This window comes from Physeter macrocephalus, chromosome 17 (genome assembly GCF_002837175.3).
Source record: "Physeter macrocephalus isolate SW-GA chromosome 17, ASM283717v5, whole genome shotgun sequence".
In the NCBI taxonomy this organism is placed as follows: Eukaryota; Metazoa; Chordata; class Mammalia; order Artiodactyla; family Physeteridae; genus Physeter; species Physeter macrocephalus.
Window position 1 is genome coordinate 46,176,956 of NC_041230.1, and position 13,006 is coordinate 46,189,961.

Here is a 13,006-nt window from a genome sequence, read left to right on the forward strand (position 1 = left end):
CGGCATGTGGGATCTTCCCGGACCGGGGCACAAACCCGCGTCCCCCGCATCGGCAGGCAGACTCTCAACCACTGCACCACCAGGGAAGCCCTAAAAGGGCAAATTTTGTTACAATATTTTACCACTAAAAGGAAACAAGTGAATAAATGATTTATGGCAACACCTTTAATCTTCTCCCAGATTAGACATCTATTATCAAATGGTTGACATACTGATGCTATATTTAAGAAGCTTTTTTTCCTACTTGAATTTTATTTCTAAATGAGTTTGGCGGTATACTGATACAATTTTTATTAAGTTGGGAACCTCTGACCCTGCATATATTCTTCCTTGGAAGCAAGCTTAAAAATCATGTCTTCTGGGCTTCCCTCGTGGCGCAGTGGTTGAGAATCCGCCTGCCGTTGCAGGGGATGCGGGTTCGTGCCCCGGTCTGGGAAGATCCCACACGCCGCGGAGCGGCTGGGGACGCGCAGGCTCAGCGGCCATGGCTCACGGGCCCAGCCGCTCCGCGGCATGTGGGATCTTCCCGGACCGGGGCACAAACCCGCGTCCCCCGCATCGGCAGGCAGACTCTCAACCACTGCACCACCAGGGAAGCCCTAAAAGGGCAAATTTTGTTACAATATTTTACCACTAAAAGGAAACAAGTGAATAAATGATTTATGGCAACACCTTTAATCTTCTCCCAGATTAGACATCTATTATCAAATGGTTGACATACTGATGCTATATTTAAGAAGCTTTTTTTCCTACTTGAATTTTATTTCTAAATGAGTTTGGCGGTATACTGATACAATTTTTATTAAGTTGGGAACCTCTGACCCTGCATATATTCTTCCTTGGAAGCAAGCTTAAAAATCATGTCTTCTGGGCTTCCCTCGTGGCGCAGTGGTTGAGAATCCGCCTGCCGTTGCAGGGGATGCGGGTTCGTGCCCCGGTCCGGGAAGATCCCACACGCCGCGGAGCGGCTGGGCCCGTGAGCCATGGCCGCTGAGCCTGCGCGTCCGGAGCCTGTGCTCCGCAACGGGAGAGGCCACAACGGTGAGAGGCCCACGTACCAGAGGGGAAAAAAAAAAAAATCATGTCTTCTTTCTAGTTGCAGACAAGGTTAAGCTCCCTGTGAAAGATTCCCATCACAGCTTGTATTTTTTCCCTAATGCTCATTCGCACCTGTACCCCTGGTACAGTGTGCGGCACACAGTAGGTGCTCAATAAAAACTTATTAAATGGCAGAAATAGTAAATGTAGCCAGAATCTCCTAACTCTTCTAGGGCATCATGACAAAGTATAGCAATTGACCTTCATATGTAACATCAAACTCCCTCGTTAAATCGTCAAACTAGAGTAAGCTTTCTTTTTCTGTCTTCAGTAGGTATTCTCTAGCAAAGATATAGCTGTGTTTTATTTTTTTAGTTGTTGTTGTTGTTTTGTTTTGTTTTGTTTTTTAGCTCTAAATCTTCTTCAAAATGGCATGTATTTCTCTGAGTCACTATGGGTAGAAAAATGTCCTATATAATTTATTCAAAGTTCCATTAAGGAACCCTAGTAAACTCTTTCCTCCAAATAGATCGTGTGTGTGTGTGTGTGTGTGTGTGTGTGTGTGTAAGAAGGATATAAGTGTCTTTGAAACACAACATTTCTGTACTGCAATTGCTCCAGTTGGAGCTTCCACAGAACCAAAGCACCCATGGCAGAGGATGAAGGGCTTCCGGAGGGATGGGAAAGGCAGATTCAACCATAGAGGCAAATAGGGGCTGAAGATCTCAGGAGACACAACGGAGCAAGCCTGACTCTGAGGACTGGGCTCCCCCCTCATAACTTACTCTGTCACTGTAGGCTTCTTGACTCCTTTGAGCGTCAGTCTTTAATGTAAAAGTGGAATCACCAGATCTACGTAACTGGATCATGATAGGGTTTCAAGGAGATGATGAGTTGAACAGCTCCCGAGTTCAGGTGCTTCACCGAGTGATCCTTCCCACCACCACTATGACATCCTCCCTGATAAAGAAAATGGAAAACCTGTGTGACACGCAGAGGACTACAGACCCCCGTAACCAGGACCCTTATGCCTCATCACGGAACCTCAGCTCTTTGACCTGCTGGACAGCCCCTGGTCTGGAAGCAGCCACGGTCCTGAAGACCCAGATCCCTGCATCCCTGTTCACTGGACGTTCATTACTCAGTGGCAGCACTTCCTGCCATATCCACACAGTTAACAGTATCCTCCTTCTCAAGTGTTCATCACACACTCCGATATTAAAATGTGCTGTTTAGAAAGAAAAACAGGGATTTTTCTATTAAACCTCTTTGCCTTTAAGTTTCAGTGCTGCGTGTCATATTTCGACCTATGTGGACTTTCTCATGGATGTTTTGTGTGATTAGGAAGAGCCTGACTTCAGTAGGTATGTAAGAATAGAAACCTCACCAGTTCTCCAGAAGCTTGATGACTTTCCAAAACGCTTTAGAGGGATGGCTTGTCCAAATCTTGGTCCTAGTTACTGAGGCTTCTGGTCTGTTGCTCTCCAGGAAGTATTGGACAGGACAGGTATTGTTTGAGAATAATTAATTTTTATGGAAGACCTGTATAAAATTTGCACCAAAGCAAACAGTGATAAACGTACAGCATCCTGCCCTTTGCAAGGAAATCCCTCTCACGGCCGGGACTGATTTCACCCTACCAAGGATTAAACTGTTTAATTGGGCTTCTGGTTAGGCCTGGGAGAGCCTGCATTCCCCATTCCCGAGGGCAGAAAATGCTAACCAGGCACACCACTGATAGTTCTGGAGATGATTTTCGGAAGTGCACGAACAAAATAACAGTGAAATCTCAAAAACTGAACAGAATTGAAAAGGGACTCACTTTCTCACTTGCTGGTTACATCAGGGGGAAATATTTTGGCCTGGAACTAGTAGATTTTTAATACCTCTCCATTAAAAAGAGAGATTAGCAAGCATTAAAGAAAGAACAAGCCTGGGGCTAGAACCTTTGGCTGGCAACAGTGTCTCATTAGAAGGTGACTGAAATACAATGTTTAACAATTCTTATTATGGCAAATGATACAAGGATTACTTTTTGAGTACTTTCATTGTGGAAAAAAGAGTGAATTTGTTTAAAGACAAATATTAAGGAAACATTAGTACCCAGGGTCCTTTGAATATGTCCTGAGGGATTCTGATGTTTCCCTCTCATCTACTTCCTGTCCCTTTACTTCCAACCCGAGGGCAGAGAACAAACATGGGGTATTTTGAATCTCTGGAAAATTCTACACGCAAACGAACAGTGGTCTCTTGGACGGTCCTTTCACTCTTAGAATCATGGCTTGTTTTAATTAGAGAATCTCAAAAGTTTCTTCGGGCTGTACCCACTCATTTTTAGATGCGATTCCTGGGGCTCAGAGAGGTCATCGAATTTGCCCAAACTGACAGGGACGGTAAGCAGCAGAGCCAGTACGAGGGGACTCATGGCTCCCTGTTCACCATCTGCTGAGTAAAGCTACCCAAGCAGGTTTGGGGCAATATGCCACTCTGCTCAGTTCCAAATCCACTTTCTTCCTGTGAACTCTAGCCTGTAGGTACTGGCCAACTGGGAGAAGAGGAGCCTCGGCTTGCCAGCTCTGAGGCAGAGACCATCTGGTGTTTGAGAAAGACACGTGTGATGATGAACTCGGGGGTGAGGTGACAGCAAAGCCACAGGAGACCCTGCAGTTCCGTTCTTCCAAAGAGCTTGATGACGCTCTCTTCCTCCCTAGGACATGGGAGTCCACTCTGTGTTTATCGTTCCCATAGCCCAGACCCAGGGTGGGCCTTCTGTGACTGCTTCCCAGCCCCACCCTGTCTAAACATGCAGCCCCTACCGAGTTCTCCTCGGTTGTCCCAGCAGGACTTGTCTAAACCCTACTGCTGATAAAGCCAAAAGCCATTGCAGTGAATGCCAGAGGCGTCTGTGTCATTTTCTTTAGATCTGGCCCCACGGATGGTTGAAAGCTGACTTACTTTTTAACAACAACAGCAACCACAATTTCAAATGAAAAATGGCCATAAGGAAAATTATTTCCTGGTCTCACTTGTCCAAACAGGCATCGGTCCACTTCGAGTGACATGTATATTATTGACTCATGGACGTTGTGTAGATATACATTCAGATACAGAACACGGCAAAGATGGCGCTGGCCTCAGTGTTTTCCCTTTGGGCTTTTCTTTTCTCATATGGTGATCAGGACAACTGAGGATTTTGTAAAATACGTGCTTTGGTGTCACTGAAGGAAAAGCACATCGATCTGTTTCCGGTTCACTAGATCAGCAGGAACGGCATCTAAGTTCTGCTAGAACGGCACCTGAGATGGGATCATACAGCTTTTTGGTAAGGTATGTTAAGGATATACCCTTGTGTTCCAGAATTCACTCTTGGCAATCTTGACCAGCACTCTCTTAAAAGTAGCAAACATCAGATGAAGAATCATTTGGATAAAGAACTGTGAGAAGACAGCTTGACAAGAGGGGGAACAATCCTGTGCCTCTCCTCCTCTGCTCTGATGTGCGGCTTCCTCTTGCTCTTTCATTCTTCAGGGAGAAATCTGGAGGAAAGCGCCTGATATAGAACGAAAATTCATACTGTGCTGTCAGAGACTGGTCAGAGATCATTTCCTGATGTCACCTGGTACTCAAGCAGAAGGCTTTTGATACACAAGCTCAGGGGCAAGACAGCACAGCTGTCAAGAGCATGGCTTGGAAGTCAGGCTGCCTTCATTTGAGAATCCTGGCTCTGACACTAACCAGTTCTGGATTTGAGGCACTTAACCTCCTCAAGCCTTCATTTCCTCATCTTCAAAAGGGAGACCATAACAAGAGCTTCCTCACAGGTTGCAGAACGGTCATATAATACCCTTAGAATGGGCCTGACACTGAGCTTTTATGGTTCTGACATGCACATGTCAATAACAATAAAAATTCTCAGCAGTTTTTGTGCATGCGGCAGACTTTGCTCACCGTGATGTAAAGAAACAGGGTCCTGAATTCTCTCTCTTGCCTGATATATTTGAAATAGAATGAGTAGAATTCTCATTCCGGCCCCCCTACTAAATCAGAATCTTTACATTGGGTAAATTACTTCCTCTTTATTCAGCAGGACTCTCTTGGTTGTAAGTAACAGAAACCCAACTCAAACCAATTTTAAAAGATAGGATTTATCAGATCATGCAACTGGGAAGTCCAAGTACCGGCTGCAGCGCTATGGGATGTGGAGATCACGAATGACTAAACTCTGATGACCTACATTTTTCTGATGTCTTGCCCCCATCCCCACTGTACTCTAATTCTTGGTTGTTTTTCTCCTGTGGCTCATCGGATTCACTCCCGCTGCACACAAGCTTTCTTTGCATGTTTTAGGAGATGGCTCCCAGATAATTCTGATTCATGCCTTCTAATTCTGTATCCCCAAAGACAAAACCCCTTTCTTTCAGCCCTAGATGAACGAAGTCGTAGGGAAGAACTTGGAATGACTCAGCTTGGGGCATGGGACTAAGCCAATTGCCACAGTTAGAGAAAAGTGGTTCTAATGGTTGGCTGGGTCTGCGTTATATGCCCAACCAGGTCTCAGCTGAACCACAGTGAGTGGAGGTGAGCAAATCCATGGAAGAAAAAAGGGTGCTGAAAGTAACAACTGATTGTATACTTTCACTCAGAGTATGAAATTCTCCACTTTGAAGAATTTATTTCTACATGTTGATGGTTCTCACTGGGGGCACATGCCAGAATCTCAGGCAAGGAATTAAGTATATTAATTTTCAATCTTTTCTTTATTTTCTCAATTTTATCATTCTTCATAACTCAGAACTTTGTGTATCCTCCCCAGTCAAGAGTTCATTTGTTTGTTTGCTTTCACCTTTGACACCCACTGAGCTAGAAGACTGTTTGCTATGAGAAAGGAAGAAATGACTGTCACTTGTGTAGTCCCTGTGTCTGAACCATGTGCTCAAATTTCCACCCTGACTTACTTTTCACGCCCTAAAGGAGCAAGGAACTGGCCTACAGGGTTCCAAACAGTATTTTGTGGCCTATTTTCAAGCCCAACCCCTCTTCTACCACCGCAGAGCGTTTTAAGTGAAGGGAACGCAGAGCACATGAAATCGTATAAACAACTATTTCCAAGAGACAAATTTGGGATGAGATCTGGGCCCTATTGATTACAAGCTGTGTAAGCTTAGATAACTTATGTTACCTGTCTGAACCTCATCTTCTTCTGGTAAATGGGGGTGGGGTTAGCTATTCCAAAGGCTCATTGATAAGACTAGATAAGATACTGGAAAGCATATTTTCTGTTCCGGACAAGATGGATTAGCAAGATTTACCCACCCACTTGAAACAATAACAAACAAAATGAGACAAAATACATGGAAAAATTATTTTCAAGGCATTGTACACCAAGTGACAAAAGAGAGTCATCTCTGAGAAGAGGGAGAGAAATGAAGCTAATGCTACAATTGCCCCAGCTTGTTTCTGACAAGGGGGATCCTAGGTGAAACCTTTAACTCTTTGAGTTGGATGACTGAGCTGAGTGTCCAGGGAGATCAAGGCAGCTAGAGTGTGCAGACCACCATGACTAGCATATACAGGGCAGAGTTTTGGAGAGGAAAGAGCTGCACTTAGCGAGAACCCCAAAGATCAGCAGACAGTCCTTCTTGCATGTTCATAATCATTATATGCCTGTAAGGAAACTACCCAAAATAAGGCAAAGAAGCAACCAAAAGGATTAAAGGGAACATTGCCTGGTACTTACACAGGGCCAGGAATAATGTCTTTTTCCCCAGTGAGAATTCATATTTCATGGGGCATCAGGGAGCGTACTCAAGCAGGTCTTGCTTCATATATACATAAATAAATAAATATATATATATTTATATTTATAGCCCACGTTGAACTTCTAGAGATAAAATCATCTATGGTGTATAAGATGAAAAATACACTGGATGAGACTGATTCCAGATTAGACATCATAGCAGAAAAGATTAGTGATCACGGAACTCTAGCAATAGAAACTCTTCAAAGTAAAACTCAGAGAGAAAAAAAAAAAAAAGAATTAGAGAAAGAAAAGATTATCAGTGTGAACTGAAGGACAATTTCAAGTAGCCTAATAGATTTGTGATTCTATTCTGTTAAAAAAGAGGATAGATGGGGGAAGAAGATATTTGAAGCAATCATGGCCAGTTGTGTTTTTTCCCAAACTTAATGAAAGCTATAGCCCTATAGATCTGGGAAAGTCAATGTTTCCCTAGCACAAGAGACATGAGAACTAGACAAAGGCACATCACAATCAAAACCTGCTTAAAATCATCAAAATCATAAATAAAGTCTGCTTAAATCAGTGGTAGACAGAAAATCTTAAAAGCAGTCAGAGAAAAAGAGCCATGCTATGGACAGAAAAACCAAGATAAGGAGGTAAGCAGATTTCTCATTGCAAACGATGCAAGAAGACAGTAAGGCCGTCTAGAGCAGTAAGCAGCTCAGGCCTCTGTCTTGATGTTCTACCATCTACAAAGTTCACAAGGTTGAAGCTGGTTTCCCATCCATGGGGAGAGTAGAAAAGGAAGCAGAGCTTGCTCTAAGGGATGTGACTTGAAAAGTGTCCACCTGGTCTCTGTTCACATCCTGTTGGCCAGAACTGAGTCCCAGGGCCAGACTTGGCTGTGAGGAACTATACTATTAAGTATAGTCTCTGACTTCAGGGAGGACCACTGCTCAAATGAAAAAGAAGAACATGCTCATTGTGGGGTGATTTCCAGGAGACAGAGTAGAATCATGGCCCTATTCCCATTTATTCTTGTTTTAAAAATTTATTTTATTGAAACATAGTTGATTTACACCCAGTTATCCTTTATCCAACCCTCTATTTATTTGGCCAACCAGCAGATGTGTGGCTGTTCCTCAAGACTCAAAACTCTACAAGGATAGGAACAAGGTCAATTTGGTATATCCCTGCCCAAGGCTTGTTTATGTTTGTTTTTTGTTCTTGTTTCTTTTGTTTTCTTTTTTCTTTTAGTTTTATACGGTTTCTCTACATTGCTTTTAACAGCCTTATTGAGATATACTTCACATACCATACGACTCACCCACTGAAAGTGTACAACTCAGTGTATTTAACCATATTTGGAGGATTATGCAACCATTACCATTTAGAGTATTTTTGTCACCCCCAAAGAAACCCCATACCCATTAGCAATCACTCCCCATTTTTCCCTCCACTGTTTCAACCCAGGCAACAAATAATCTACTTCCTATGTTTCAAATGTATGAAATAGCAAGAAATCTCAGTCCCCAGTGCCTCACATATGGTGGGAATTCAATAACTATGTACTGGGCTTAGTTACAATCCTTTTGCTGCCATCATACCTTCTCAGGTTAAAGATTCTCTCCAAAGATTTTTTGAAACACATATTGTTATTTGGTGGACTTTACCACTTTTCCTAGGAGCCCAGAATAAACAAATAAAATCCCACTATCAGGCAGATGGTAATTATTTCATTTTGTCTCCATCACAGACCTCTGTGAAGGGAACAAGTGTAGCTCCCATTTTACAGATGAGAATACTAGAGTCTGGCTCCGCCTCTAGAGCTGGCTGATTTTGAGAGGTGTTAACCCAATTTGCTCAACACAGCTCTGTCTGAATCCTCAGCTTTGGCCAAGCAAAAAAACGCAAAAACCATTAAGTCATATGTCTTAGAAAATGTTGTCTTAACAGGGCTCTTTTGGCCTGGGTGTGCGACCTGTTACATAAACAATATTTGTTTTTCAACTGAACCATTACAACCTGCTGTCTGATCTGCCCTCCAACCACCCTCCTATCAGGCATTCCGTCTGTGCCATCATTTTCCCCAAAGTGACTTAAATATCCACACCAACACTCAGAAAAACTGGACATCTTCACAGACAAGAATTTTTTTCTTCCTTAAACTGTTTCCCAGCTTGCTCTCACAGTTGGCAAGATGCCTCTGTTCAATCGCTTGATATTCTGACTTTTCTTACAGTAAACTCTGCAAACAACCAGAAGCACAGATGCCCTGCCCTTTCTAAGCATGTGCGTTCTGGGCACATGGAAACAGGAGGGCATTCAGGGTTCTGCTTTCTCACAGAAGGTCTTCACAGTTTGGATCTATTGGCTTTATTGTAATATAGCCACTTAATGTACCAAAATGAAAAGAAAACTTGTTTAAAGTATCTGTTTCATAGCTTCTGGTCCTTGCCCTGAGCCACGAATTTGCCAAATGTTGCTGTCTGCCCTGTCTCTCCTTACCAACTGGTCCTTTTGTCAAGGGAACAACGGTCTTTCTTTCCAGACACCTTGTGGAAAGGATGGAAGAAGCGAAGTGTGGCTGGTGAGGGCAGGAGCTGCCTCAGAGTTTCGGGATCTGTGACAGGATGGTGAGAACGTGTGGGAGGAGGGCCCTGCAGACCTGCTCCTGGAGACTCTGAAGTTTGGAAGGCATGTGGAAGGCAGCCAGGGAAATTCAGATACACTCACCCGGTAATTGATTATTCAGCTGCATCTCAGAAAGACACAGTTTGGTGGGGGTGATAGCACTGTTGTTTCCTTTTGCTGCCTTTGGGGGGTGGAAGCCAAAAAATGTGGGGCAAAGATGCAGCCTTTAGGGGACTGGAGGAAAGAAGTCCTCCAGCTCATGGAGCCTATTGTTCAGATATTTGCAAGCCTCCTTTCTTTATCCAGTCTGAGATGGGCCATGCTGTGAAGTAGAACCTGATAAGAAGGAAACGATGCAGCCATTGATGAATGGGTGAAGAAGGAAAAGTGAGGGCAGACTATGGACAAATGGAATTTTTGTGGGCTTAGTGATTTTTCAATTCTTTGTGGGGTGGATAATATGAATCTACCACAGTTCAGTGCATGCACAAGTTTTGTAAGATAGTGAATATTAGACGTGATCCACCATGCTTTTATTCCACTGCATGTTGACTTTCACTTATTTTTAAATATACTACCAAAAGAGCATATGAAATATTATACCACTGTTCCCCTCAAGGTAATTTTCTTGTAATTTTTTAACAGATGAATAAGTGTCTACAATAATTTTTGAGTAATAACTTCCATTGGTTGTTCTTCATGAGCATAATGTGTGGACATTTCTAGGCTGGAAAAGAAAACTTAGAGAGCTTCTAGGACAGTGATTTAAATTCAGGGAGCATGAATATTGTGGAGAGGGTGGAAAATAGGAAGGTACAGATCAGATTTTCCCAGGGGCAAACGCACGCAAACACTTAGAAAGATTTTAAAATTACTTCACTGCTTAGATTTAATGTTGTTCAAACAATTTATTCTGTTTGGAATGTTCAAGGGATCAAGCTGTTTAAGATTGTTACATCGTGGGTGATGTTGACCTAGTAACAACTTCTCATTTACAGGTAAACTGATACCCAGAGTGACTAAGGAAAGGCAAGGCAAACCAGCCAGTGCAAGAGGCAGAGCTGAGACTTGGAATTCCTCTGATTCCAAACTCCATCCCCTTTTCATGATATTCATTTATTTGGTGGCTACATGTTTTGGTGTTTGTCCTGATCTGCTGAAGAGAAGAAACCGGAAAGCCTCTGGACGGCGGTTGATGTGCTACAAGACATAGTAAGTGTTCAGTAAATGTGATTTGTTTATGCTGATCATTGTGCTATGCAGTGTGTATTTATCATCTCATTTAAACCTCATAACTATACTCCAAGTCTGGTACCATAATCACCCCCATTTTTCAGGTGAGAAAACTGAGGTTAAGAGAGGTTCAATATTTTGCACAAAGCCATGTGGTTAGCGTGTGGCTTACTCAGTATTATGCTCATGGCAACTGTATGCAGAACACACACTCCTAACTGGTGGACATACAAATATCTAAGATCACAGCTGTTTCTGTTCTCAAACAATGTGGGCTTCAGCTCTGGTAGAATTTGACCATCGTTCTTTCTCAGTGTTCCAACAGTCGCAGGGACTGCCTCGGCATGTAGTGAGCTGAACATCACAGAGGGGAATCAAGTAAGTGTAGAATGTCCACTGGGAAAAGATGTCTCTGATCCAGGGTGAAGCCACTGACCTTATGTCTTTTTCAATATTGGAAGTATGTGATTCTCAACACTTACTTTCCGTGCCTTGCCTCTCGGCTTTTGAGCCACTGATTTTGGTTTTCCCACTTGTATCTCTCAGATTACGTTGTCTATTGGTGTCACCAAGGTATATGTGGTCCTGACCATACTGCTAAGCTGCCTTCACAGGATACGTGAATTCCAGAGGGAAGGATTTCTGAGAGTTCAATGTTTCTTTTTCTCATCCCAGTGAATCAGGCAATAAACATCATTGAAAGAGCTAGACTTTTGCCTGAGTCGCAGCTGGTACAACAGCATGACCTGGGCTTGTTGATGGATGCCGAGACCATACAAAAGTGACGAATCTATTTTTTTCCTCTCCGGAGCCACGCTGGTTCCGCAGCTCAGTGGCTGCTAGGACCTCTGTTCTACAGGATGGGGTTTGTTAAAGTTATCAAGAATAAGGCCTACTTCAAGAGATACCAGGTGAAATTTAGAAGACGGTGAGAGGGCGAAACTGACTACTATGCTTGGGAACGATTGGTAATCCAAGATAAAAATAAGTACAACACACCCAAATACAGAATGATAGTTCGAGTAACCGAGATAACATTTGTCAGATCGCTTATGCCCGTACACAAGGAGATATGATAATCTGTGCAGCTTATGCTCACGAACTCCCGAAGTATGGCGTGAAGGTTGGCCTGACAAATTATGCCAAAGCATATTGCACTGGCCTGCTGCTGGCACGCAGGCTTCTTAATAGGTTTGGTATGGACAAAATTTATGAAGGCCAAGTCAACGTAACTGGAGACGAATACAATATGGAAAGCATGGATGGTCAACCCGGTGCCTTCACCTGTCACCTGGATGCAGGGCTTGCCAGGACTACTACTGGGAATAAAGTTTTGGGGGCCCTGAAGGGAGCTGGCAATGGAGGCTTCTCTATCCCTCACAGTACCAAACGGTTCCCTGGTTATGACTCAGAAAGCAAATAATTCAATGCTGAGGTACACCGAAAGCACATCATGGGGCAGAATGTTGCAGATTATATGCGTTACCTGCTCGAAGAAGAGGAAGATGCTTACAAAAAACAATTCTCTCAATACATAAAGAACAAAGTAACTCCAGACATGATGGAGGAGATGGATAAGAAAGCTCATGCTGCGATACGAGAGAATCCAGTGTATGAGAAGAAGCCTGAAGAAGAAGTTAAAGAGAAGAGGTGGAACCGTCCCAAAATGTCACTTGCCCAGAAGAAAGACTGGGCAGCTCAGAAGAAGACAAGCTTCCTTAGAGCTCAGGAACGGGCTGCTGAGAGTTAATCAACCAAACCACAATTTCTATGAAGATTTTTCAGGTAAAGACAGCAATAAACTTACTGAACAAGTAAAAAAAAAAAAAAAAAAAAAACAGGGATGAATCTTTGCTTGGAAGCTACCTGCCCCATAGGAACCTAGCAGCATCCTGAAAGTGCAGATTTTTTGAACAGGTAAGGACTTGCTTATCAACTGAAAGTCACCTTCATTTTGACATATGAGAAAAACCAGAGAAAGCAAGCATACTGATCTATGTCACACAGCAAGTTGGTGGTAAAGTCGGCACTAAAACTTGGGGATACCTCTGAGATCTTCATGGCTCCTTCCATCCATCTGACCTAAACTTCGTGGGAAGAGTAAGAGTTGTTTAGGTAGCCCTGTAGGAAAGACAGAGGCAATTTAGGAAAACGGCCCAGACATATGAGAGGCCATGTGGAGATGAGAGAGAAAGCCTTCCCTTCGTGTGTATGCTAAAAACAGAGATGGAAAAAGCTGAAAAAGTAGGAACACTGGCTACCCCAGAAAAACGTTTGGGATGTGGGTCTCTTTAGGAAAGCCCCTACACAGAGGAATCCATAGAAATGTGGTCAATCTGGAATAACTGTCTAAAAACAACC

At 43.2% G+C, this 13,006-nt stretch overlaps 1 pseudogene; it reads left to right on the forward strand.

Annotated features, from left to right (window-relative positions):
• The first annotated feature begins 11,490 nt into the window (after nt 1-11,490).
• Nucleotides 11,491-12,395, forward strand: LOC102988969 (60S ribosomal protein L5-like; annotated as a pseudogene).
• The last annotated feature ends 611 nt before the right edge of the window (nt 12,396-13,006 follow it).